Source organism: Parasteatoda tepidariorum, chromosome 4, assembly GCF_043381705.1.
Source record: "Parasteatoda tepidariorum isolate YZ-2023 chromosome 4, CAS_Ptep_4.0, whole genome shotgun sequence".
In the NCBI taxonomy this organism is placed as follows: domain Eukaryota; kingdom Metazoa; phylum Arthropoda; class Arachnida; order Araneae; family Theridiidae; genus Parasteatoda; species Parasteatoda tepidariorum.
Window position 1 is genome coordinate 102,551,779 of NC_092207.1, and position 27,664 is coordinate 102,579,442.

Sequence of the window (27,664 nt, forward strand, 5' to 3'; positions counted from 1 at the left end):
GCTCTGATCGAAAAAAATATAACACTAAATTATAGCTTACATAGTACTACAGTTAAAATCTCTGCAATGTGTTGAAAAGCTATAAGCTCATATTTTTACATCGTAAAGCTCAAAAATTGTTATAGTTCTTGCATAAAATAAACAAATACAAATGACTGCTGCGGAAGCAGTAATAAAGTCTTACTATGGCTTTTAAGCCGTAATTATATAATTGAACTTACAAGCATGCAGAGAATAAGTAAAACAAACAACAAAATAAATAATAATTTTGGTTAAGACAGCTTTAATGACAAACGCGAAATCTTAAAACTACTTTGATTCTAAGACTCCACTTTATTATGGACTTCACAAAAGCGGAAACACGAAGATTTGTTTCAGTGCGGAAAAGATGATTTTGAACATGGGTCGAAAAATTTTCGCCGATAAATGTTGTAAGACTAAATACTGTACAACTCATTTGCTTCCTTTTCTCCGAAATTATATTCATTTCTTTTTGTATGTCAATGTAATAAGTAGATTGATATCAGAGCAAATCTTGAACTGCTGTCTATTCATGATTTTGAGTATATTTTAGAATTTTTGATCTTTATTCTTGTGAAAAACGAAATCTTGTGGTTTATTTTATGTTTAGTAATTTTTGATCCAAATGGAGTTATATAAAATTTTTTAAGAAGTATATTGAAATATCAAATTTATTTTAATATCAATAGTAGTTGAAACTATTGTTACAGCTTTATTTTACTCTATTTGTTTGTTTCTTACAGATCAACCTTTTACCAATCCTTTATTCGGTAAGCTATTTTTCTAAGTAGGATAATTTCATTGATTTTTTTTTTCTTTTACCCCAATATACTGTTTCAAATTTTAATAAAATTTACTTTTGTTTAAAAAGATTTTGCCTGTTATTGTTCATATTACTTCCTCAGTGTTGTGGTTTCTCTTTATCCCTTTATTTGGATAAAAAAAATCAATATCAATTAATTTATTTATTGTATTGTGGTAAAAAGTAATTAAATTTGATGTTCGATGAACTATTTATTTTTTTAGGAAGAGCTTGCAATTTATAAAAAAAAAGTTTCTGGACTGTGGATTCAGAATGCAACTAATAAATAGAATAAAAAATGCTCTCTTGTTAATTTCTATGTTGTAATCTGTGGCAGAATAATCGTCAAGTCTTGGGAACTTCGAGCAGTGGCCCACTTATAAAAACATCACAGAAAGGGATTAACTCGTAGCGATCTTCATGTTTTTTGTTTTGTTGTTTAAATTGCTAGTTTCAAATCTAGATATTTGTCACCTTGTCAATTGTAGTTGGCGCAACAGGAAATATCCACCTCTTGTTTTTATTGAAAAAGCTTTTCCTCTCATTCAAATGCAGTAAAGTAAATTTTAAGTATTGATATTTTTAATTAAATTTATGTTGGGAGAAAAGGGTAAGTAGGGTTAGACCCGGTAGCTTGATTGTGTTGAAATTAGCTCCATTTTCTAATGAACAAACTCTGAGTAACACTTTACTAGTCAAGAAAAACGACCAACCAATTTTTTTTATTATTGTTGATTAATTCATGTCGTCTTGGTAAATAAGTTTGTTTTATTTTGTACTTACATTTTTAGATACTATTGAAAAATTTTATTTATTCAAATATATTTTCTTATTTTTCATTCTCCAAAATTATTTTTAATTTTGGAGTGTACTAAGTCATGCACAGTGAATTATAAAGAGTGAACAGTGAATTATATATCAGAGGCATAAGTAAGCAATTGCTTTTTCACCTGTTGCTATAGGAAAAAAAAATAGAAAATCAAACTTTCGAAAGTTAAAATAGTTTTCTCAAAAAGATAATGGAAAAATCTGCCCTGACTAAGGATTCCAATGAAATCATTTCATTATTAATGTTACGAAAATATTAGAATTTTCTTCTTAGCTTAATCAAAAGCTTTCTTTTTATAATATTCATTTAATTTTTTGCTTCAGAAATAGTGATAAATCAAATTAATTTGGAAGTGAAGGTCCTATCAATTGGTTGTTGCTTAAGAAAAAACTTACATGTTTTTTGTTGTTGTTTTTTCACTTTATTTTTGTTTGTTATATTGAGTAGTTCTGATAATAGTATGATAATAATAAAGAGCAATTATGATGCTACAGAAACAGAAATTCAAAAATAGAAACAGATTTCAGTTTATGTAAAAAAGTTTTATTAAATGTTACTAAAAAATGACACATATTAAAAAGATTATTATTATTATTTTTTAAATTTGTGATTTTTAGAAAAAAAGAAATCCAAATGATTTAATTATGATTTTAAAAGCAATTTAGATAAAGCTGATTCAAATTGGTTTATTGTAACACATTGTTCAAAAACTAATGTACATTTTTTGTTTAATATAGGAGCTCATTTTTAGTGGCCCACCAGGTGTAGGAAAGATTGAAATGGTCAGAGCTTTATGTAAATCTCTTGAAGTTGAGTTATTTGCTTGGTCAAATAAGCACCAAGAAAATGCTGAATGCAAATGATGGTAAAAAAAATTTTTTTTTCCCTGAGTTTGGTATTTAAAAACATTTAATTTGTATGAATGTAAAATGTTAAGTATACAATTTGTTCTGTGTTACTCATGTTTGACTTGCCTTCTTTATTTTTAAAAATCCAGTGTCAAAATAGATTTTAAAATAAAAAGATAAATGATACAGAAAAAATCAATATTTAAAAAGAAAAGCTTAATTTGATTTAAATTTACCAATTGAAGTACAATTTGTAAATATTTTTCAATAACATTGAGTACACTAAAACTTCTGAATAATATGGTTAATGTTATTATACTATTATTAAAACAAATCCCTTAATAAATAAAATTATAATTTTCATTCAGGCTCAACTATCCCATGAAGTGTTAAAGCATCAAAGCTATTTTTGAAATCGCTAGATATTTAAAATGGTAAACAAGTTGCATTGATATTAGAATATAATAACTATTTCTAATTTTAAAAATAAAACTTATGGAATGGAGGATTGCAGTAAATTTTTTTAAAGATATTAATCCACTCAAAATCCCTCATAACTCCCAGAAAGCATTTTGTAACTTTTCTAAGAGGTCTAATCATTAAGTTATTTTTCAGCAAAAAACTCTTTTGTTTTAATCTGAAACGGGACATCAAGTGATTATTCATGAACTGACATCATCTTTGCTGTTCATTTACAATCGTTGTGCTGTGATAGCCATTACGTCTTGCCTTAGTTTGAATTTTTGTAATAAAACTCAACTATTTTAGATGGTAAATAACCATGTGAGAACAAAGATCTATAAAATAAATTGCCCCCTTATGTAGCTTAATGAAATTGTGAGCTTAATATAATATATTTTAAAAATATTTTTAAATTTCAGTGGTGTCCGTTGAAACATTTGTTAATAGTCTGCAAGATTTTCTTACTTACTTACTTATCCTCTACGTGCCTTGGGCACTTAAGGCCTCCAGCATATCCCTCCAACGCCTCCTGTCTTTAGCAATAGATCTTGCTTCCTCCCAGCCAGATATTCCACATTCTTTTAATTCGCCCAAAAACATGCGCTGGATGGTAAGTCTGGGTCTTCAATTAGTTCTTTTACCATCAGGGGCCCATGTAAGCGCAACAGATGAAATTTTTTCTTTGGGCATTCTAAGGATATGTCCGAGCCAGCTCCATCTTCGTTTTTTAATTTCATCTTCGATTGTTTTTATTTTAGCTTTCTTTAATAGATTTTGATTTGATACTTTGTAAGGCCAGAAAATTTTAAAAATAAATCTTAAACATTTGTTTTGAAAGGTTTCTAATTTTTGTATTTCGATCTTAGTCTGTTTCCAGGTTTCTGCGCCATATAATAGTACTGCTCTAACAATAGCTTTGTAAACAACTATTTTTGTCTTTATTTCAATATTTGACTCTCTCCAAAATTTATGTAATCCCTTAAAACATGTTCTTGCTTTGATTATTCTCTGTCTAATATCTTCACTACTTCCACCTTTTTTATCTACAATAGAACCTAAATAGCTAAATGACTCTATGTCATCTATTTCGTGATTTTCGATTTTAATTTTGTCATTTTTCTTTTGATTTATTCTCATTACTTTAGTTTTCTTCTTGTTCATGAATAAACCTACACTATTTGAATATTTGTTGAATTTGTCTGTTTTAAGTTGAAGGTCTGTACATTTGGATGAAATAAGTACGATGTCATCAGCAAAATCAAGGTCTTCTAAAGTAGTTGTGAAATTCCACCTTATTCCTCTTTTTTCATCTTTCAAGCTGTTTCGCATAATCCAGTCTATCACCAGTATAAATAAAAATCCCGATAAAACACATCCCTGTCTCACGCCAGTTTTTACTAAAAAGAATTCAGTTAATTCTCCATTTACTTCTATACATGCTTTGCTGTTATCATACATATCTTTGATTATGTTAATATATTTTTCTGGTATATTATAAAGTGATAAAATTTCCCATAATTTCTCTCTCTTAACTGAATCAAAGGCTTTACTGAAATCAATAAAGTTTAAATATAAAGAGGTGTTAAATTCTAAGCTTTGCTCAATGATATTTCTAAGTGTGAAGATTTGCTGCATTGTTCCACTTCCACTGCGGAAACCTGCCTGTTCTTCTCTTAAAATTCCATAAATTTCATGTTTTAGTCTATTCAAAACTATTCTTCCAAATATTTTTCCTGGTATGGAAAGTAGGCTAATGCCCCTCCAATTTTCGCATTTTGTTAGATCGCCTTTCTTGGGAATTTTCACTATTACTGCTTCTTTCCATTGTTCTGGTATTCTTTCATTTCTCCAGATTTCATTGAAGAGCTTTTGCAACTGTCTTGTAGCGGTTTCAAAATCTGCCTTAAGCATCTCTGCCACGATTCCGTCTCTCCCTGCAGCCTTCTTTGGTTTTGTGGCCCTCAGGGCACTCTGTACCTCATCCAGCGAGATATCTTCCAAAGAAAAATCTACAGTAGATGCTACATTTAATGTAACATTTGGGAGTTGCTCAGAATTTTCAACATGGTGTGCGTTAAGCGTATCTTCAAAATATTCTCTCCATCTTTCTTCGATCCTCTTATCCGTAGTAAGTAACTTATTGTTTTTGTCTCGTACTGCACATTGCGAATTTCGTTTATTTCCTTTTATTTGTTTCACTTTCTGATAGAAAGTACTTATTTGTCCTTTTTGCGCTGCATCTTGAGCCTCATTGGCAAGGTCTGTGAAATATTTCCTTTTGTCTTTTCTGGCTGACTTTTTTACTTCTCTATCAATTTGACTATACTGCTGTCTATACCGATTAAATAATCTTTCAGACTTTGTAGTTTCCATCTGTAGCAAGATTTTCTAGTTCTTAATAATTAAGAATTTTAAGTTCAATAAATAGGGTGTTAAAATGAATTATGGATGCCTGATATTGCTTATTAAAACGATGCGTTATAAATACATAAAAAATTTGTTCTGCAATATTTTGTAGCCATGTTAAACTTAATTTTAAAATATATTTCAATTTAATTTCAAAGATTTATTTTCATGTTAAGTGAAAGAAATGTTGGATCAATATTTTTATAAAATAATTTTAGGTTTTAAAAAAGTAGAAAAGCTTAAGTTATTGACTTTATTTATTTATTCTAGCTTGAATTTAATGCAGGGAATTATCTTCACCATAGCCGTAGCCTTTTAAAAAACTTGTGATATCAGTGAAACTTTTAATTCATTCTTTCAAAAAGAAAATGAAATCAACATATTGCAGTATATTTTATTAATTTTATTTTAATCGCATTAATATATGTCATAAGAGTATTACAAACAAACATGTGTATTTATTCAGCTCAACATTATAAGAACAAGAATTAAATTTTATAATCACATATAAAAATAATTTTTCACTGTAGCGAAGTTGATATTAATTCAAAGAATTAAAATGTTGAGAAAAGATGTCACCATTACTGTCTCTTTAATTATTTAGCAAATAATTAAAAAAAAAATGTCCATTAAAATTTCTTCTCAATTTTGCAAAAGTTTTTTTTTTAATTCTTTAACTTAAGTGAAACAAAAACGTCTAGTCTAATGCTATACGCTGAAATTATGTGGCTAAATTAAATGACATTAAGTGAAAATTTAAGTATAAGCACATAGAATGTGGAGATGATAATGAAGGACAGATATATTTCAAATGACTAGATTCTTCAGAATGTTGATTCATTTTCAGCGATACCGAATGCTTAACCTGAGACTTTTTTTCCTATTTTAATTAATTATATTTCTTTAGAAATGTAAAATTAATTCATTTTACTATTTAATTACTCTTCCATTAGTGAATTCTTCTTTGCAAGTTCTGACAAATAACATGCATAAATAAGAAGGAAAAAAAACAATAACTATATTTTGTAAATACTATATAGCAGAAAAAGGAATTAAAAATTATAAATTTAAAAATAATTTCTAACTGTAGCAAAATTCCTATTTACTCAAAGAATAATATTGAGAATAAATATGAGTCTTAATGTATATTTAATACATAGAAGGAAAAAAAAATATTTACATTAGTAAACATTTACTTAAAGAAAATCCTTCAACTCTAGTTCATAAAAAAAAAGGCTGCAATATATTACATTGCCTTTAATTTTTGAACATTTGTGCATAGATTGTACCGATGATGGATAGAAATATTTTAATGAACTAGATTTATGAAAACACTGATTTATTTTCATGCAATACCGAATTATAAAATCATTCACCCTATATCTAAATGTATACTACTTCTATCCAATCTGCAACTGATTTTAATTAAGCAATTAAGCTGCAATGGAGCATTATTTTAATTAAAAAAAGTGAAATAAAATAATATTTTCTATGAATTTTAAGACCACAGATTTTAGAGAATAGGAGAAGTTGATTCTCTGTAAAGAGCTGAATAACCATTTCTTCAGTTATTTTAGTGATAAACAAATACTTTGAAGTTTTAATACCCTTCTTCCATTTTACACACACTATCACCACCGTAAGTTTAATTCACAAAATCTTTACTAATAATATACAAAGAATGTTCGAACAATATAAGTGATATCAAAACTATAAGTGCACGGGAATAGCCTTAGCGGATGGAGGAAGCATGTTTCTATTTAGCACATGTGACGTCATAACCAATCAAGGATCGTTTTTTACTGCATCATTTATGGAAGCTTTTTTTGGCAATTAATAAGGTTTAATAATTAAACAAATAAGCATTTGAGGAAAGAAAACAATTAAATTTTTGGATTCTGGAGAGAATTTCCAATTAGTTAGGACTGAAAATATAAAAAAATTAAGAGATGCTGTAATTGTCCGTTATGTATTTATTCAAACTAGGATTCTTACATAAAAATTTGATATATTTGCCTGTATATGACTTGGTTAACATCTTTTATACCTTCAAAAAATTAAGTAGCATTTCTTTTCTACATTTTGTATAAATGTTAAATCTATTTTAAAATCTCTCTTCTAGGCATGTTCTGCTTTGGAGATCAGATAACCTCTAGGGAGACTCAAGTTCAGTCCTTGTGTCTATTTCTCTTACAATCTTCAAAATATTTTTACATTCAAATGGTAAAAGAATTATACTTATTGAGGTGAGACTTTTTTATTTCAATTATTTAATTATCAAACAATGACATTTAAAAGAGCGGGAACTGGGAGCTTTTTTTAAAATTAAATTTCTGTATTAGTTTTTTTAAAAATGCTTTTTAATATCTCAGCCTTTTGTTGGGACTTTTTTTACTATAAGGAAATAAATTTTTCTATGGGTTGCGGCCTTTTCTATCAAGATGCTTCTTAATTATCTGGTGTACTTTTTAAAAAAATTATTTAGAGATAATTAATTCGTTAGAGATAATTAATGTAGATAATTTAATTCATTTTCTGTTTTATGTAAAGTGATAAAATATTGTTAAATGCAAATAAGAGTTAAAAGTTTTAGTAAGTTAATTGCCCATTGAAAATATTCTTGAATACAGACTATTATTATTATAATTTTTTTCAATTGCATTTTTTTTCTTACTTCTTATAATAAAAATAGTAACTAAATGTTAAATGTTTTAAAATAAATCATTTTTTTTTCTTTCACATTTTTGTCACTTTTTTTCTTTCTTTTTAAAGCACAATTCTACAAAATGTAATAAATTGAAGCAAAGAACACAACAAAGAACACAAATAATTGTCCGTGGACGCAAGAACAAGCATTTTTTTTCTTTCACCTTCAAGTTTGACTTTTTGAACTTTACTTATCAATGAGATTATAATAATAATTTAAAAATTGAAGGTGACCTCCCTTTTTCCTGAAGTTGCAATACAGCATTAAAAGATTATCATTAGTGTCCACTGGAATGGTATGGAAGTTTCTAAAAGTTTAACGATAGATTAAAAGAAAAAGTATGACTGAAAAATTTAAAGAATTCACCTATGACTGGTTGACTAAAAGTGGCTTATAGCGTTTTCAATTTAGCCCCTGAACTGTCTTAAATAAAATATACTAAGAAAATAAACATACCAGAAAAAATATTTTCCAGCTGTACTCATCATTTACTTATATATTTTATAATTTTTCTCACATTATTGGATTGCAGCAATTTTGTTTTCAAAGTCTTGTTTATTATGATAGAAATGATTTCAAAAGTTGAAAAACATATAAAAATAATTATAAGTGAGATCATCACATTCATCTCATACTGATTATTAATAATTTTCAATTTTTGATTAACAGTTTGAAGCAAATGAAAATTTTAATTTCCTGTTTTTTTTTCTTTTTTTCCTACTTTTGCACTCCTATGAATTTGTTATAATTGTTTCTTTATCTACAATTCAAAAAAGGTTTTTCATCCATAGTACTTGAAAATTTATTTCTTTTAAAGTAAATTTTTCTTATAAATGTTATCGATGGTCGCTTGTAACAAGCAGTTATATAAAACAGTTTATTGTGTAAGCATTTTTATATTGTTCTTACTCAAAAAAGTATCAAGTTTAATACTTTTCTTCTAATAAAAATACTTTGATCTCTTAATTAATTCATTTGTATTGAAAAACAAGTTCAATAATAAGTTTTAAGTAAGTTCAATTGTAAGAATATATTTTTATAGGAATCTCATAGCTTTGAATTTGACATGCAAGTTTTTTCCATCATTCATACATTTTTAGTTTATTTACTTATTTTTAAATATTAAAATATTTTTGAACAGTATTTTTTTAAACAATTTTCTAGTTGATTTAATGAAAGCTTATGTAAAAAATATTTGCTTGGAAACCATTGAGTTCCTGATTAAATCATGTTCATAGTTTAAGAATATATTTCAGATAAATATTATTGTGCATTATTAATTTCATTTATCCATTTTTTTTTGTTTCAAGTGTATCAAATACTTTTAAATTTTTTTTCTCCATCAGGAGTTCCCAAATGGGAATAAGAGATCCATCCCTTATTCATTGCTTTCTAAGGTATGTTTATTTTTCATGCATTTGTTTTTACTTTATATTGAAACATTCATGAAAAAATATTTTTCTTTGAAATTTGATTTAGTTCTTCGAACAACTTTGTCTCCCCAAATCAGAATAATTTCGGCAATTTCTTTTCACTGCCAAGTATTTTTGGCCCATTTTTACTGCTGCCACCTTTGTTACATAACAAAAACTCTAACAATTATTGGAGCCTTACTAAACTCAAAATTCACTGATTATTGGGATACTAGGTTGATATGATTTAAGTCATGTTTTAAATTAACTATATATATATTTTTAAATGAAAATCGCTGTTTTAAACGAAATGATTTTTTTAATAAGTTATTAAATCAAAAATATTTTGTAATTATATTCTTTAAGGTGTGATTTTTATTGTTAATAAAGGTTTTATCCAAAAAATATAATGAAAGAGTAAATTATTATGTTTCTAAATAGATGAGTAAATAAACTAAACTGGAGACTAATTTTTCTTTTGCTGTATGTAAAACAATCAGCTAGGAATTTAACATATTTTAATAATACCCAGTTAATTTTATGTTTATTTAAATACTTTAAGTGTTCCTAAAACAAGTTAAATATGTCATTAGCATTTCAACAATAATCTTTTTTTCTTTAATGTGTTCTGATTTAAACTGTTTTACTCTTCACTGGGTATCTAACTGTTCAATTGCCTCCCTGTAATTAAAATTTTAGATGTTTAGTTTGTAAAAGAAAAAAGAAATTTTTTTAATAGATTTTAGTCAGAAATATTAACAATTTTATATATATTATTGAAATTATACTTTTAAGACGTGATATATTATTTTATTAGATAATTATTTTTATTAGATAAATGGTATTTTATTAGATAATTTGGCTAATATATATAAAAAAATTTGATTTATATAAAAAAAATTTCAATTTAAATGAAAATTCGTTTTTAAAAAAATTTTGCCAGCTCCTTTGGGATTGTCATTTATTAACATCAAGTAATATACATTTACTAAATGAAAAATACGGAAGATATCTATAAGATTTTTTTTCAACCCGGCAAACATTTTGTTACAACTCTGCCACAAGTTTTATAAAACTAAAACATTGTATACAATTTAAAGAATGACAGCTCTGTATTAAATATTTTATCCAGGGTACAGTTTAGTTACTCTTATGCCCATAATTTCATAAAAATGAAGAAATAAGAATCCCCTGAATATAAGTAAGTAAAAACTCAACTAAAAATATGGTATCGAGGCTGTATTTTACCATAGCATTTCCATATTAATTTCATTAATAAACAATCATTCTTTTACAAAATAGTCACTCTTCATATATACTTTACTAACTCAGGCTGACAAACAACACTCAACTACATTATTTAATATTAGAAACAACTTATATTCAAATTCTCTTTCTTAAATGTAATAATGCTAACAATAATACTCTTTCTCCAATCAAAAAACATTATTCAAAACTCCATCTAAAAACTAAACTTTAATGATTAAATCTCTTCAGAACATGTGACAAGCAATGCAAAACACCAATAAAACCTTAATTGCATAAATAATATTCTTATTACTAATCTTATTATCTAATTCTTATTACTACTTATATAAATAATATTCTATTCCAGATATTATTTTTAATCTTATTTTAATTATCTATTAATCAAAAATTTAATTGTTTCCTTAACATTTCTTTGAATATACTTTTATAAGTGGATAAATGAAAGGTTGTATGAATGGATCCGCCTTATAAACAGGTGTGACGTATGGGTGTGACGGAAGTCGAATTCTTGGCCGTAGATGGCCCACTGAAAAACAAAAACAATCGCATCACTGAGTGCCTTAATGGCACACAACAACAACATGGAATTTTTTAAAAAAATTTACAATGAGAATAATAGAATAATAAAAAGTGAATGATTCATTTGTTTTAGCAGCATTAATTTTTTTTAATGCTTATATGGGCCTTTAATTGCTCAAACTGTCAGTATTGTATCATGAAAATGATTTGTCATCTCCCACTGTTACATCTGATTTCCAATTGGTGCAAGTGTTACCATTTTCCCACGTGATGTCATCTTTTATGCCATACAATGCATTTGTTATGTGAGATTTGCTTAAGACAATGTATTATAGTCTAAATGTAAGCTTTTTCCCTTTTAACAAGTACCCATTCTGATTTTTTGACTCCCAAATTTTTGTGCCTTTGATTCTAAGCTGATGCTTAGAGTAGAATATATAGGTACTTAACTATAAAATTGACACTCAAAATGGTGACCTGTCCTGCATGGTCTAAAGGAAAATGCACTTCTGAACAAGAAGTCGCTGCATACTAAATATATAGAATTACAGCAAATATTTACTCATGAATGCAGAACTTATTTTGACAAAAATATTATTCTTCTATCTACTGCATGCTAAATTTTTAATTTAACTTCTAAGCATATGATATTATGCTGATTATAATATATTTCCGCTACATAGCGTATGTTCAGAAAGCTCTTAAATCTTAACAAAAATAAAGTCGGGAAGAATACATGATTTATCTCCAAAATAAGTTATTTATTGCAACACTTTTTAAAAGGATTAAGTACAATTTTTAAACAAGAAAAATATAATTCATGAAAGAAATGTACCAGTGTTATAAATGTATCACACGCTAAAGACTTCACATAAGAATGCATTACACATTTTTAATTCTTAATAATGAAGAGTAACTGATATTCCATAGATTACGTCTAGGTTAAGAAATGATGGTTCTTTCATACTTTCATGTGGAATTTAAGATGCTCTATGTTCTTTGAGCACTAACCTCAAAAGAATAGGTGGACTTCCATGAAACTTTTGCTATCCATTGAATTTTTGCCTATGAAAAAATGTTTGTTTTGAAAGAGAAAAAATGCCTAACTCTTGTTTTTGATGTGATTTTCTTACATAAAATTAAACAAAAATTTCAAGTTATATTGGAATGAACAATTCAATATTTATCAAAAGTATGGTTATCTTTCATATTGAAAATATACCAAAATGTTGCATATGTATGAAAACATCTGATATTTTTGTTGTATTTGAAAATATGATTCTTACTACTACTAAGCGCTTTCATCTTTTCTTTATTTTTAAACCAAATGTTTGAAAGAGCAAAAATTTTTAACTCCTATATTTGATGTGATTTTCTTATAAAAAATTAAACAAAAATGTCATATTATATTGGAATCAACAGTTCAATTCAGATTTTCTAACAAACGTTAAAGTAACATTGTGTCTATGAAATTGATGTATTGATCGCAGTAATGACTGTATTTAATAATTATTGCCTTAATTCATTTACTGGTGTTTTCTAATCTTGTGTTGTATTGTTTTAGGAGGTGTTAGGTAAGACATCTATTTCTGCAGAATCTTTAATTTTTTTGAAAGAGAATTTATTCCCTTTGAATTTGCACTTTGGTTAAGTGATGCTGATTATGTGAGTGCTCTATGGAATGTATGTATAACATTCTTTTTAAAAACTGCTAATAATAAAATTAAAAGTTTTGAGAAATAGTGATCAAAGCTCTTTTTCTTATGTATTTTTCAGTTCACAAATTTTTGAGAGAGGGAACAATAACTCCCAAAATAATTCTCTTCTTAATGCCAAACACTCTGTTTTTATAGTTACATTTGCTAAAATTTCAATCGAGTGCCCATTGACTTTTCCAAACTTTATTCTACCAAATGTTACTCAATTAGAAAGTAATGCAAGAATTTCAATACCCAAAAGTTCTGTGATCAAGGAGTTTTTTCAATGTTGTATTTTCATTAAGGAAACCATTTTGCAGAAACTTTCTTGTCAAATTCTTGTTTCTTAATCAATTCGTTTCCTGTTAAAAAAAATTTGCGACTGAAAGTTTATTTGCAGTACATTTAATTTATTTGCAGTACTCCACTCCCTAATTTTAGAATCACTTGTTTCAGTTAAAAAAAATTCTGTGCTATTTAATTTAGTTAAGGATAATCTCTGAGTAGCACAATAAGGAGTTTTTGAAGTCATGTATTCGTGTGTCTGAGGATATGCATTACATTTTTCTTCCTTTTTAAAAAATTTCAAATTGGTCATTTAATTTAATTGTTATTTTCTAAAGAAAAACTAACCTTAATCCTAAAAAATCATGTCATATCAAATCACATCACATTCAAAACATAAAACTATTCACATAAAAATTATAATTTCTTGCAGCCATGTACTCTTTTATCCGAAAACAAAATAATATTTGCCTTTTTTTTTTAAAAGAAAAAATCGAAATATTTAAAGAACAACTAATCTTAATATTTACTTTATTTATTCATTTCTTTTTTTTGGGGGGGGAGGGGCGGTTTTCAATTCAACTCATTTATACAATTTTGAAAAATTAGCAGAAAATTTCTTCTTTTCATTTTCCGTATTTAAGATAAGTATACGGTATACCTTCAATATGAATTTTCTTGAAATAGTTTAATCAGAAAACTAAATCATTTATATTTATTTAATGTAGAGAGATTTTTAGCTTATCAAATAAAAAGATTTTTTTTGTTCTGACCACCCATCGGAATAACATTGCCTTAGTCAAATATCAGCTGATAACAGAAAGAAACTCATTTTATTTCTACCAATCTATATTCTTTGTAATTTCTCTGTATATTTAAAAATAACTCACCTGTTTACATAAATTAATAATAACCAGAGTTAGTCTTATTCCTTCAATTTATGAATTATACAATGTGCTTTGCATTCGCATTGTTTTCAAATTACAAGTGATGATTTTTATTCAAGCAAATATAAGAATTCATTGTGATTTGTATTTACATTATCCACATTGCACTTTATTTTGACATGAATTACAAATAGAACACATCATGCTTGAGAATTTATGAATCAGTGATATAGCTGATTATAGAAAACCATAATAAAGATTAAAATTATTTTAAATGTAATTTTTTAGTTACAATGCTGTTGCTAAAAATGCTACTATTGCCAACTGGCAGGGAGATTAAATTACAGAGTATGTCATCTAATTTGAATCAAGATAACTGATTTTTTGTTATAATCAGGCATTGTAAATATTTTTATTAACCTCAATGTGAAAATAAAAGAGTTCCTTTTTTTTAAATGTTTTTTCTAGATTTAAAAAGGTAATTAGATTTAGTTTGTGGTAGTTAGTTAAAATATATATATATATATCGTGCAATTTTTCTTACTTTAGCAATAAAGTTTAATGCTTTCAGAGATTTGAGGGACTGAATATAAATTACGAAAGAAAACAAGTATTTTTAAACACCCTATGATAGATAATCAAGAAATAAGTTTGTAAATTGTATCAATTACTTTGATTGTTATTTCAAATAGCAGCACAAAATTATATAAGCTTAGCTGAAATATTTCTGAAAATATGGACATTTTTATAGAAAACATATTTTTTTGTTTTATGTTACTAACTTTAAAATTATTCGGTTAAATTAAGCAAAAGTTATTTACAGTTACAAAGTTACAGTTTTAAAATTTGAAATAAATTTGTCAAAAACTGTTTAAGATATGAGTATTTAAAGTAATTTTTTTATACTGTGCATGTGCGGAAAAAATGTAATTTTTTTTCATAATTTTGTAGGGAATCGTATTTAGCAACTAAAGAAAAAAGTATAATTTCAATATCTTAAAAATTTAGAGAGTTTCAAGCAATTTTCTAAGTTATTTTTGTACTTTTTTAAAAGAAATCAGAAAAAGATTAGGGGTTTTCACAAATTTTATTTTGTAATCTCTGCTGTTTTTGCCAGTATCACTTTTAATAAATCTTAAATATTACAAAACGAAACTTGTGGAAAAGTCCTTATCGTTTTGAGCTTTCTTTTAAAAAGTACAAAAACTACTTTGAAAAATTGCTTGACACTTTTTGAATTTTTAAGATATTTAGATCAGAATACTTTCATTAGTTGCCAAATACAATTCACTACAAAATTATGAATTTTTTTTTCAAACATTTTTTGTGCATGCCCAGTATAAAAGAACTACTTTAAATACTTATATACTAATTATTACTGAAATACTAATCTAAAGCTGTCTTCCTCGCAGTTTTTTAAAATTTTAAATCAATATTTTTGTAAATAATTTGAAATTTCTCTAAAAATTTTGTTTAATTGTGTTGAATATTTTTAAAATTACAGCCAAAAAACGTAGGACAAAGAAATAAGTTTTTTTATCATTTCCATAAATATTTAGCATAATATGAATGATAATAACCAAAAAAATCGATACAAATTAAAAGATTCTTAATTGATTTCCTGGCATAGGGTGTTCAAAAATACTTTTTTTTTGTAATTTTTTGTTGGTATCTCAAACTTCTGAAAGCTATAAACTTTATATTGCTAATTATGAAAAATTTAATGAACTGAAAACTGCCGAAGTTACTAAATAATACTCTAAGCATTTCTTGAGAAATTTTAAAAAATGTCAGAAACTGAAAGTGTCTCTTCTGTTACTGTCAGATTGTTTATACATGTATATATATANAATGAACTAAAAAAAAATGAAGTTACTAAATAATGCTCTAAGTATTTCTCGAGAAATTTTAAAAAAATTCCAAAAATTGAAAGTGAAAAAACTAAAAACTCTTCCATTACTGTAGGATTATTTATATATATTTGTTTCAGAGTCGTGACACAATGAATGATTATATGGTGTCTTTGGCATCTAGAGGTCTGATGTTCAATTTATTCTCTGTGAATAATCGGAGGTGAAGAGGACTGCACAAACCTCAGTTTTATGAAAGTTTTTCTAAGGTATAAATGAAGATTCTTTGCCAAAATTAATATTATGTTATTTTACATCTGCTCTCAAATTTTTATTCATTTATTTATTTTTACCTTACAGCTTCCTTGCTTGAAAATATTCATTAAATTCTCTCAAAACATGTTTTTTTCTTAGAAAAAAAACTGTAGTTTTACTTTTTCAACTACTAAAACAGATACTATGTCATAGTGCCTCAAATCAAAAAGGAACCAAAGCTCATTCCAAAAGCTACTAAATCTTCCGTGCATTATAGTTGATATAAAATTTGTATGGGCATAAATAACATCATTTTTTTTCTTTAAGTTTTATTATACTCAAGCTATTTTAAAATATCCTAACAGTTACTACATCTTGAAATTCTCAGAGAAAATATTTATGGAGTTAATTTTCATTGTAAGGAAGCACTGATCTTTCTGGAAAGCTTTAACTTTTTTAGACTTATAAATTTTATGCTAGATTCCTAGATCCAGCTGAAATATTCAAAATTTGCATTTATATGTTTTTAAAATGTGTATTTATGGTTATGAAATGTTGGTAACTTTTTAATTTATATTTTATTAGACAACTTGGATTTTTTGTAGCTTATGAAGTGTATTATATCTTCGTTTCAGGTTCTTCTCTTAATATGAGACAGCTACAAGTTGATTTAGTTCATTATCTTTCAAAATTTCAATTAAAAGATTTAAATGTTGGTAGTAACACTTTCATATTGTATTTCAAAAAAACATTTCTATATAAAAAAATAGATTTAATTTCTTTTTTTTTAACTCAGGTTGCACAAATGAAGGAATTATGAAATATGAAAATAAAAACGTTTTTTAGGCAATTAATTATCATTTTGTGTTTAAATTTTTAAATTTTAAAACCTTGTGATGATACAATCTACTAATTAAGTCAAATATTCTTTGAAACAACTAAATTATCTTCAACTTGGTTTTTATTGTTATTTATTTAGTTTTAAAACATATCAATTATATTTTTTAACAAAATTGTAAAATATATTTTGAAAAAATATGCGTTAGTTATTTTTAAATCTATAAACATTTCAACTTGTCTTAAAGGTGAACACATATGATTGCTATTACTTTGTACTTTTATGATTACTATCTTTATTTTATTCTCTAATGTAGAGTATTTGCTTTTTTCACCCTGTAAAGTATTGTCTTTTTTGAGAAATTTTGTTTTTAATTTCATTTTTTTCTCCATTTGATGGACTAGATATATCTGTCAATACACGCAAGAAAATGTTTTACAAATACTGAAAATGATATCTTCTGAAACACAGTGCCTCTATTTTGGGTTATAAAAGAAGTCCTGTGCAAAAATTGTGTGCACCATTACAAGGGTTGGTTAGTCCCAATGTTTGATCCAGGAGTTGTCTTGTCCTCTAGGTTGGGTTCAAAATTTACAAGAAAACGTAGTTAAGCATTGATGGTTGTAAACCTGAAACTGGGTTGACTGCTCAATGACAGTTATAAAATAAGACATGAAGTTGTGCTAAAGATAAATGTGTTGAGACAATACTATCTTTATGGGAGAAGAGGATTATACCATTCTTTTACTCGATGCTATACAAATCCCTTAACACTAAATTTTTCAGCAACAGATTCATTGGAGATCATGGCTATTCTTTGATTTTGGTATTAAATATGAATGTCCACGTATTTTTGAAAATTTTTACGCAATTTGTTCACAGCTATTCTTTCTAAATAGTGATTACCATCAACGGGCACCAAAACAAATGTTGAAAAATAGCTGTGGTGTTCTCACAGATTCCAACCATTATAATTTCTTCATAAATATTACGATTTCGTAGACAAAATAAGGATCTAAATTAAGGTTTTTAAGAATTTTCATTGCAATCTATTTGAAATATACATTATTTTTCTTAACCACCAAGAGTTAAGAATATTTGCTTTTTACAACTAATCTATGAAAATTCTTTTTTACTCCTTGGAACCATTTCTAAAACAATACAAACATAGACAATTATAGACCGTTTAGGAAAAATAAAAGAACATAAACTCAAATCTGAAATGTTGTGAGAAAATATTTTTAGTGATTCAAATGTAGTTGTCTGAAAAGGTAATAAGGGTTTGTTCTAATTTAACCAAAAATTAAAAGATTGATTCCAAATAATCGATACAATTTTATCTGTTTTACAATAAAGTATAAAATTTTAGTGTTGTATATTTTTTAAATTGCCGAGGTATTGATTTTGTTATTTTATTGTAAATATATACCTAATTATACAAATTTTTGTATGAATATATAGCATTAAGTAATATATACATCTTAGAATTGTGCTATTTGTGAATGCTAATTTGTATTAAATTCTATGTTGTTGTAAGGTTGAACTGTATTATTCTAATGGAAATTAAATCATCATCGAAATTTAATAATGATTTTGCTCTTTCATGAAAGACGCATCTTTTCTAGAAAACAAATATTATTATCATTTCAACACACCCTGCTACTCCAGATAAGACGTTCCACTGTTCTAGAGTCACATTATTTTTAATGCCAGCTTGGTGCTTCATTCCCCACATGTTAGCTGGTTTTGAAAGCTTAATTTTGTTCTTGATACTTACGAACCATTTTTTTAAATCAATGTTTAGCACTTCCTTGCAAACTTATTAATTGGTTTTATGCAGTATACTCCTACATTTAAAACTCTGATTGGTTATTACTTTTGTATTTTTGATGCTGGCATTTCAGTACAACTTATAGTTTGTCTAAAGTAAGAACATTATATATATGTATATATAATGTTGGAACTTTGCTTGCTTTATTATTTAACTACCACCTTAGATAACAGCAAAAGCTACTACAACTTTTGAGTTGGCAGCTCTGCAATAGCATGATTATGACAGTGAAGCCTTATTTACTTATCAGTTAAACAGCAACCCATGGATCTAAAACTTCAAGCCTACTCTGAAAATGAACCAAGAGTCTTTGACAATAACATTTCAATGTGTTTAATCATTGAGTTATTGCTGCTTCCTTAACATCAATTTCTAATTTTGTCTTGTGTCTGAAGGACAGCCTGCTTGATTCTTGCAATATTATGATTGCAGTTAGTTTTTATTAATATTTCCATATTAGGGAATCTATACTATTAGAAAATGGTGGTATAAGTCATAATTTTTTTGTCATAGAAATCTCACTTATGCAGCCTCATGTTGCAATCAAAGTGCACAAAAGATGATTCTATCAGTGATTTACTTTTAAAGTGGAAAGTTTAATTAGAAAAAAAGTCATTTTAGAAAAAACAAGCATCTTAAATAAATTAACCTCTTCTCACCTTTTAAAGCTAACTAATTTTATGATAAAAAATTTAATGCAAGCTTAAAAAAACAGAGTTGTTTATTTACTTAGAATAACTTGATCATACAATTGTTTTTGCATATTTATATATCTGTTGGGATCAATTTTATAGACGCTAAATATCATTCATCAATTCGTCTTTTCATGACGCTAACAGAAAGAAGCATTGCCGCACCAAAAAAATGACACTGGCTGAAATTAGTATAATTTGCGATAAATCATGTACCTTTGATAATAATTTTGAAGTCAATGGAGGTAACTTCTAAGAACGACCCACCTACATCAACGACCATTTTAATGTGGGACGGAGAGTGGTCACTACCGAGAGGTTACTCTGTATAAAAAAAGCATAGAAGATATCTTAACACAGAGGATAAGGAACAAATAATGGCAATTTTCTATTTAAAAAAAAACAAAAACTTATTGATATTTTTCTTTTTAAATATCTTCGTGTTGTTCATTCATACCTAGCCCAAAGTGTACCTTATCTTCCTTTGGATCATCATGTATTTATCTTGAATAAATAAAATATTGGAAAAAAAAAACAGTTTATTATCTTTTTATTTTAGATTGAGATAATGCTTTTATATCTACCGCATCATATGAATGACCAGAGAGCTGATCAGTTTTTGATGCTCCAGTTCCGCACTTAGATAATGAGCCAAAGTTCTAGCTTCGCTGAGGCTTCAGCATTTTTACTATTTATTTATGCGCTTTTTTATGTTTCAGAATTTAATTAAAAATTTATTTTATAAAATGGAACAGCGTATTTTAAATGCAAAAGTCAAAACGAATTTTAGATAATATTAGGATTTTTATGTCATAGTTATTAAATATAAGAATGAAAAGTAATACTGCATAACCCAATTGAAAACGAAATTAAATAAAATATTTCTGCCAGGTAAAAATTATCTGTATTAAAAACATGAAAGAAATTTTTTTTTAATGTAAAACCTGAAAAATTTAAAAGAGTGAAAATAGTTTTTAAAAAAAAAAAAAAAAAACAAAGGTGCCTAGAGCTATATACGAGCTCCAGATATATTGCTTTGGTTCCAGGTCTGTGTAACCAAGTATGACGTTCGGACGCAATTATGTCACCTAACGCATATGAAAAGTGCAAGACAGTAGAAACTCCTCATGTGCTGAGGGAATGGAGTAAATATTGTGGTGTCAAAGCTGAGATTCGAACCCCTGTTTAGCTGGTCATGAGATTGATAGCTCGCAGCTAAAGTATATACCCAGCTTCAAGGAGCTAAGGCTGAGGGCTAGCTGTTTTTGCTTTCCTCGGTGAAATAGATATCCCACAATTACAAATTGATAATTTGTTAGCTACAAATCGTTTGCGGTCGCCCCCTTTTACATGGTGGACGCTAGAGGAAGGGGGGTTTCAACGGCGAGAGGACCACTCGTCTGGTCAGCAGATGGGGGAGATAAGGAGTTGACCCCGTCCGGGGAGTCTGTCGAGGCACACGTAGGCACAAGCCATTTTACATGCAGAAAGGTAGACCCCCTGGCCGGCTGTGGTCAATGGCACGTGGCATCCATGTCTAATTGGTTGATATCCATGTCTAATGAGGGAGGGCTTTCCTTCAACTTTGCGAGGTAGTTCTCTCCGTNAACTATTCTCAGTAGGGGTTTAGAATCACTGTTTAGGACAGGTTTTGGCTTGTGTTTCGGCAAGAGAAAGGGAATCTTTTTCTTCGGTCTATTGAGTCAGCCCTCTAGGAGAGGCACTACCCTCCCTGAAATACGCTTTTCTTGTTACCATAGCAACAGATGGCTTCAGACTTTGTGTCGGGGGGAGTTCTTACCGTAGACAAACTATATAAACCTAACAGCACAATCTTCTTATTCTCACCTTCATTTAGGATTCTGCGGAGAATAGTCTTGTAAATATTCCAAAAATTAAACATGGTTATATATATATATCAAGCAATCATTTTATATTAGATATACAATTGAACACAAAATCATATTTTATGTAAATTTCGGAAATTCCTCAAATAAATAAAAAAAAGTTTCCTAATTTCTTTAAATTTTATTTATAATATATTCAAATGAATTAAAGAAAATTCAAATTTTCATCCTAATTTTGTGTCTGCTGATTTCAATATTTAAAAAAAAAATCTCAGTTGTCTTTTAGGAAATCTTCGAATATGCTTAGGAAATAACCCCTACTCTTACCGTGAATAATTTTTTCTGCTCCTCCAAAAATATTCTTTACTCTTTTTTATTTTTATGTCATAAAATTGAAGCAACATGAAAGTGCAAGGTATATACAATTATCTGAAAATTTTGTTTGACTTTGGTTTATACTAATAACTTTTTTATACTTAGTATTTTGACAATCCAGTTTTTTATATTTGATGAGAAATTAACACAAGTTTAAGATTTTTTTTATATTGAAAATTATTCTATATCTTTCAAAAATGAAAAGAAAAATCTTTCTCTATTTTTAGATCTTTATTTTCACCATTATTGATTTAATGATTACTTACTTTTATTCTTGTAAAATTTAAAATTTTTAACTATTTATAGCCTTGTGGAAAAGTTGTTATATGAAAAAAATAACTTTTGTATTGAAGCGGATGAGAATGACACAATTAATGAAGGGAACGATGCAAACAAGTCAGATGAAAATGTCAAGATATTGCCTGATGAGAGATAGAAGAATATGACTTTTGACCACAGATTGTGTATTGTGAAATATTTATGTAAAAAAGATATTTATTAAATTTTTGATTTCTTTTTCACTTGAATTAAAGTGACTTTCTATTAATGACTCAATTTATTTGCAAATGAGAGATAGTTTTTTTTTTAATTTTGTTTCTTTGAATATTATGCAGTGTTCATTTTAATTCATCCTTTGAGTAACTCATCATCATATTTAAATTCATTCATTTTATTGTAACAAAAAAAGGATACAAAAGTGATTATTTGTTTCTGGGTTTTAGAAAAAGCTTTTTATACCATGGAGGTTGAAGATGTCTTAAACTGGTTTTTGACAGCTCACTTGAGATTTTCTTCCAAAACTGTCCTATAATACTGTAAATCAGTGATTCCCAAAGGGGTCTATGTCGACCCCCAAGGGTCGACGACAACCTGAAAGGGTTCCATGTCAAGTGAAAAAAAAATTGGTCTATGAAATGAAAATAGGGGTCAACGATAGTGGATCTCATATAAGCAGGTCGTGACTTTAATTTTGGCATTTCATGAATGGAATAATCAACATACGCTGATAGTACCTATTTACTTACATTTTACTACCTTATAATGTAAACACATATATCTATCTACATTCTACATAATTTATAAAAGTAGCTATGAAGTAAACAATTTATTAAAATTTATGTTATTAGGATTATTTTCTGATATATGAAATTGGCCAAATGTTGATAATTTATTATTAAAGCATCAGGTTCATCCTTCCCACTAAAAACATTTATTTATTGCTTAGTTATTTTATATAACAGATACTAAATTTTAATTTGTTTCGTTTTAATTTGAATTTAATTTATAAATGTTTAAAGTTAACATGCGCGTTTTACTTAAGTTTTTCACACTTCATTTCACTACAGTTTGAAATTTACATTTTTTACAGTGAGTAGCACTATACCAGCTGTCAAAAATACATTTGAAGTTGATGAATTTACAAAAAATCAATATCAGTTACGCAGGGGGTCTATCCAAAGCCGAAAAACATGGCAAGGGGTCCACGAGACAAAAAAGTTCAGGAACCACTGCTGTAGCAAATCAAAATACTTATAACGTGGAATATTTTCTGAATGGTTTTTTTTTAATAAAAAAATAAATATTTCATATTTAGCTTTAAATATTTGTATATCAAGTAAAACGTATTTTTAAGAATACATCAATAAATGTTATATTGCCATTGTTTTAACTGGTGGCTGAGTGGTACTCTCATGTACAGGGCTCAGACCACAGCCTTTCATCTGTTCAATGGGTCAATCAAATGTCAGGGAGAACACTGAAAACTTAGAATTGTCATGGAATTTTACTTTGACTTTAAAAATCAGGGTAAGTTGTAATTTTTTTCCAAACAATTGGAAATTTTTTTCATTATTCCTGGTAAATGATCATTCTTAGAATTCCTAGTTAAAGTAAACAGTTATTGAGATTTGAGTTAAATAATTCTGATATCTATTACAGTTATTTGGTGTAAAAATTTCACATTTTAGTAAACGTTTTATGTTTCCATTATCATTCAATGATGTTTTTATGCTCTCAAAATCTAATATTTGGCTCTACAAATAAAAAATAAAATGATTTGTTCTTCTCGTTGACCAATAAGGCAAGGGGGTGTTATTGTTCTTGTTTTCCAGTGGCGCCATCTATGGTGAACGAATTCGACTTCTGTCACACCCATACTTCACTTCTGTCTATAGGACGGTCCCATTCATCAACAAATTGTAATTTCAACCTGAAACAGAGAACAATTAATCTCCAATTCAGTACTCTCAGAGGTATATTTTATAATGAGGACATAGAAGATGTTGTGACCCGACAGATTTAAAGTGCACTAATCATCATTTACTACACAGGGAGTCTTTGCCCGGCTGGATTCGAACTCCCGTTCTCATGAACGAGAGTCCAGTGCCCTAACAATAAAGCTATCTTGGTCCCATAAAATTATTTCAGATCAAAAATTGCATGCTATATTTAAAATATGGTGTGAATTTTTTCTGAAATATCCGGAAAAGTAGAAAAAAAAAATTTTCTTCTGAAATTGCGTGAGAACCTTGAATGAGTACCAAACATTGGGAATTTCCACTCTTGGCTGACCACCCAACTGGAACATTTGCTCCAGAACTTAGTCACAAATACTGGGATGAGCACAGTAGGCTTTTGCCCTTCATAGGCTGCTGCACCACATGGTGTAGAATTGTTTCTTAAAAAAAATTTTTTTTTAGTAATAAAGATTTAAATGAACTAATTTTAATTCAAATGTTTTGTACTTAGATCATTTAAAGGCATGCATCACCATTTGCTAATAGTTTAAATAAGGAATTTTTAGTTTGGCTTTACATTGCAGATTACTACTACCTTTTCTATTTTTCTAATATTATTTTAAAATTGTAAAAATAACTTTTTCTTTGCTATATTCATCAAGAAAATAAGCAAAATAAATAAAGAATAAAACCACATAAATAATACAAAGAGATTTATTGGAAAAGTCGCATCAGGCATTGTTTTTCACTGCATTGTAGTTTAGGCATAAAAGCAAAGCATTCTTACTACAGCCCATTGTATGCCAACAGGCTGATGAAGGTTAGGACTCAACAATTTAACTTCTCTGCCTTTAGTCTGAGATTTTTCTTAAATATTTATAGTGCTAACAGATATGTTTTAGCATTTCATTTAAAAAGATTTTGACCAACACTTTATGTTAATAGTTGAAAGGTATATATTATGTATAATATTGGAGAAACTTTAAGGACCTATGTTTACTTTAATATTTAACTACCACCTTAAATAACAGCAAGCGCTACAACTTTTAAGTTGGCAGCTCTGCAATTGCATGATTATGACAGTGAAGCCTTATTTACTTATCAGTTAAACTGCAACCCATGGATCTAAAACTTCAAGCCTACACTGAAAATGAAACACGAGTCTTTGACAATAACATTTCAATGTGTTTAGTCGTTGAGTTATTGCTGCTCCCTTAACATTAATTTCTAAATTAGTCTAGAGTCAGCCTGCTTGACTCTTGCAATTTTATGATTGCAGTTAGTTTTGATTAATATTTCCATATTAGGGAACCTATACTATTAGAAAATGGTGGTATAATTAAATGGTGGCATAATTTTTTTATCACAGAAATCTCACTTCAACAGAGCCCCGTTAACCGGAAACCTAACTGCAGAAAATAATTTTTTTAAAACTTACTGTGTTTTATTTAAGAATCGAAAACTGGAAAAGTTTTAAAATTGATCCAGGAGAAAATTTGAAATAAAAATGAATTACCTATATTTTTTTTTTTTTTTGCGAAATTTGCATGATTCTTTTCTGAATCTTCTTAAATAAAATCAATTATTGATACAGTGTTCTATTCAATTAAAAAGGAAAACTATTACAAAAGGTTATTATGGTACAAATGTTGAACATTCAAAAGTTTTTTTTTTTTTTCATGGAAGATTCACAATGAAAGACTTCGTGGAATGCATAAGATTTTGATGCGAAATCATTCAGTCTTGAAAAAACAGAGGAATATCTTTACAGGGTTATTCATAATTCCCCCCAGGGTTTCGAAGCGTTAAAATAAAAAAAAAGAAGATGAATATGGCAAAAAAGAACATTTGAAATTATTTCGAAAGTATTCAAGTTTTAATTTAAGCAGTTGCCGGTAGATGGCAGTAACATGCACCACTGAAACCAGTTGTAGTAAAGAAAAATGGCCCTTACAGGCTAAGGGAATTATGAATAACCCTGTATTGTAGTCTTTCAAAAGACTGGTGGTTGCCAATATAATTACCTTTTATTTATGATATTACGAGACTCCTTTACGTCAACTTCGCAGAATGTCTGAAATCAAATCACTTTTTTAAAAGCCAAACACGATTGTTCTGTTAATCATTCAGTGAATGATTGTTTTTTTTTTTAAATCTCCTTATTTGAGACACGTTATGTAATTACGTGAAACCTCCAGGAATAGACCACCGCTATTTACGAGCACCTTGGGGAGGCACGGAATTTTTTCCATAGACTTTAGTGTTGAAGAAAACCTTTAAGAGAGATCATTAAAACCTCTTTCAGCTACCGGGAAAACAACTGCACCAAATGTGGAAAAGGTCAAATAAGGAAACACGAAAAAATATAAAAACAGAAAATTTAACTAAACAAATAAGTAGATTAAAATGTATTCAAAATATCTGTGTGAGACTCTTATTTAGAGATCTCTTTTTAACGATACAGCTACATGTTACAGTCAAAGTGCACGAAAGATGATGCTATCAGTGATTTACTTTTAGAGTGGAAAGTTGAATTTATCGAAAAAAGTTTTTTAGAAGAAACAAGCAGTTCAAATAAATCAACCTCTTCTCACCTTTTAAAGCTAACTAATTTTCATGATATAAAATTAAATGAAAAGAAAAACATAGTTGTTTATTTACCTAACTTGATCATACAAAATTGGTACATTTGTTTTTACACGTTTTTATATCAGTTTGGATCAATTTCATATCCACTAAATTTCATTCATCGATCCGTCTTTTCATGACGCTAACAGAAGTGGCATTGCCGCACCAAGAAAATGACACAAATTAATATCATTTGCGATAAATCATGTACCTTTGATAACAATTTTGAAGTCAATGGAGGTAACTTCTAAGAACGACCCACCTACATCAACGACCATTTTAATGTGGGACGGAGAGTGGTCACTACCGAGAGGTTACTCTGTAAAGCATAGAAGATATATTAACACAGAGGATAAGGAGCAAATAATGGCAATTTTCTATTAAAAAAAAACTAACGTTATTTTTATCTTAGATATTTTCGCGTTGTTCATTCATACGTAGTCCAAAGTGTACCTTATCTTCCTTTGGATCATCATGTGTTTATTTTGAATAAATAAAACATGGGGCAAAAACAGTTTATTATCTGTTTATTTTAGAATGAGATAATGCTTTTCTTTCTACCACATCATAGGAATGACCAGGAAGCCGATCAGATTTTGATGCTCCAGTTTCGCACTTATAGATAATGAGCCAAAGTTCTACCTCGGCTAAGGCTTCAGCAATTTTACTATTTATTTATGCGTTTTTTTGAATTTCAGAATTTCATTTAAAATTTATTTTATAAAATGGAACAAGGTATTTTAAATACAAAAATGAAAACGAATTTTAGATAGTAATAGGATTCTTATGATATAGTTATTAAATATTAGAATGAAAATTAATACTGCATAACCCAATTGAAAACAAAATTAAATAAAATATTTCTGCTAGTCAAAAATTGTCTGTAAATAAAATAAAAAATTCAGTATTAAAAACACGAAATAATTTTTTTTTTTAATGTTAAGCCTGAAAAATTTAAAAGAATGAA

The 27,664-nt window shown here is 27.8% G+C and overlaps 2 long non-coding RNA genes across 4 annotated transcripts; one reads left to right on the top strand and one right to left on the bottom strand.

The window, feature by feature from the left end:
- The first annotated feature begins 115 nt into the window (after window positions 1–115).
- On the top strand, window positions 116–22,379 carry LOC107438742 (uncharacterized). 3 transcript variants are annotated; one of them, XR_011636678.1, is made up of 8 exons: window positions 116–431; window positions 765–791; window positions 2,390–2,517; window positions 7,491–7,614; window positions 9,422–9,472; window positions 12,840–12,940; window positions 16,135–16,263; window positions 22,139–22,379. It is a non-coding gene; the product is annotated as an uncharacterized lncRNA (long non-coding RNA). The 3 variants fall into 3 exon arrangements; XR_011636676.1 differs by lacking the exon at window positions 22,139–22,379 and adding an exon at window positions 16,885–18,675; XR_011636677.1 differs by lacking the exons at window positions 765–791; window positions 22,139–22,379 and adding an exon at window positions 16,885–18,675 and having other exon boundaries at window positions 117–431.
- A 107-nt stretch (window positions 22,380–22,486) lies between these two features.
- LOC107441807 (uncharacterized) lies at window positions 22,487–27,094 on the bottom strand. Its single transcript, XR_006226439.2, has 2 exons — window positions 26,731–27,094; window positions 22,487–24,041 (listed from the first exon to the last, which is right to left on the bottom strand). It is a non-coding gene; the product is annotated as an uncharacterized lncRNA (long non-coding RNA).
- Between the last annotated feature and the right edge of the window lie 570 nt (window positions 27,095–27,664).